Source organism: Monopterus albus, unplaced genomic scaffold (assembly GCF_001952655.1).
Source record: "Monopterus albus unplaced genomic scaffold, M_albus_1.0 scaffold359.1, whole genome shotgun sequence".
In the NCBI taxonomy this organism is placed as follows: domain Eukaryota; kingdom Metazoa; phylum Chordata; class Actinopteri; order Synbranchiformes; family Synbranchidae; genus Monopterus; species Monopterus albus.
In genome coordinates this window covers 43,592-45,752 of record NW_018128239.1, presented here as the reverse complement: position 1 = coordinate 45,752, position 2,161 = coordinate 43,592, and positions in this window count along the sequence as shown.

Below are 2,161 nucleotides of genomic sequence, written 5' to 3'. Positions count from 1 at the left end.
TAAAAAAAAAGTTCATTTGTTCTCTATATGAATGGCTGTATGTTAACCATGAACAAAAAGTACTGAGTTCTATGACAAAGGCATAATAAATTAATTTTAAAATTTTAACAGTGCTGTCTGTCTGATTTTAAGGTGTTTGTTGATGGTGAAGTGTGTGTGCACGTGTCTTTCTAAAGTTGTGGGGACAAACTTTAGTTCAATATCTTAACTATGAGGACAAGTCAGCTTCACAACTTAAAAGGCCTGTTTGATGGTTAAGACTTGATTTAAAGGTTAAGGGTAGAATTAGGTTTAGGGGTGTTTAGTTATGAGGGTCAGTGTAAGGCGCCCAGGAACGCATCAGTGAGTGTCCTCACAGCTGTAGAAAAACAAACTCTGTGTGTGTGTGTGTGCAGATGTTCGTCAGCATTATTAGATTGCGGTGATTTGCATCATCCATCCTTCATCTCACTAGAGGGCAGCACTGTAGCACACATCATTACAGCTCATTATGAGACATAACTCTGTACACTTCATCTAGCTAGATTAGTTTTGACAGCAGACTTTGAATGTTCAAAACTCCAAAGTGAAAGAAAAGTATTTAACCAAATACTGTGCTTTCATACAAAAGACCAGCAAAATCTAACATACAAGCTCTAAGCATAAACATTTATGGTGTTATTACAGGGTGTGCTAATCATTAGTTAAATTTGGTTTTTGTCAGATTAAGTGTGTTTTGTCCCTTTCAGAAGCTTTGCCAAGTTTAGTAGCATTAAAAGACAACTAATTAGCACCTGATTTAAATTTTATGGAGCTCCTGGGCCAAATTATATTGTTGTACTCCCACTGAACCAACACATCTGGTGCTTTGTGTATGTGAATAAAATCATTGTGCAGGGTTTTTGCTCATAAATCCAGGCCTTTCAAATATTGATGTCAAGTGGTCAGAAATAAAAGGTCTCCTTCTGCTCCCACGACAACAACAAAGCAACAAACAGGCTCTGAAAACTGAATTTATTCCATATGTAAGAAATGATATGGTGAAAAGAATGTGGACAAATAGAACATTTTAGTCAAAAGGCCACTGCCAATACAGTTTACAGACCCTGCAAAAATACAGGCAGAGTATCAAGTTATCGGAAAAGACCAATCAGAGCAAGAGAAGCCAGAACCTCAAGGTGGCTGTTCACACAACCTCTCTGCTAACTCAGCAGCAACATCAATAGACATGTTTCTATTGCTTGAGGTAGTGCAATTTCCATTATACAATTGTAATCAATTTACCAAAAGTGTGGGCTTCAGGGACCCCTGTGGGTCTGGGGCCTATTTGGTAATCTAACCTTTCTTTTGATCGGTGAAATTAAATTGTAAAAATGGATCCAAGGTGATGGTAAAACTGTAATGGCCCCCAGGGACACATCTGCATAAAGACTATAACTGCTAAAATATGGTGAGAAATTGTGAACCTGCACTGAAAACCAGGAAGTAATAACTGTGTTATTAACCAAAGCACAAATAAAATAAAATAAAAAAGCTAAATATGATAAAATAACATAAGTACTACCCTTGGATGTCTACAAAAGTAACCACAGCACACCACTGTTAGAAACTCAAAAGAACAAATGTATCATTTAAGGCTGTGACACATCCCGATGGGAGGAGGGACAGCGACTTTATCTAAACATCCAGTAATGTCCATTTTAACTGCCAGATCAGCCACAGTGGCCCGATGTGTAACAGCTCCCAGTCCAACCACACACACACACACACACACACAGGAATGCACTGCTCTTGTATCTGAAGTGGAGACCATGAGCCACATCCAAAAGACCTTTAAATATCTGAATACACTTTCACGTAGAGTAACAGCAAACAGCTGCATGCACCATGCAGACATAGAGTATACGTAGACACAGGCAGGCGACAGAGATGCCTGAGCATGCACACTGACAGAAACAGATGTGAACATTAGCGCTGCATGGCCATCATGAAAAAACACAGCTACAGCGCTTAGCAGCTAGGCCACGTTTCCAGGGTAATGCAGAGCAACAACAACACTGAAGAGAACAACATATGGCTAGAAACACAACTCCAAAGGAACGTCAGTCTTAATCCAGATCTGTTGAATGCGTAAAGTTAGCAGCATTATGTTAGTGTTGTGTTTATAGCTCGTTTCCACTGC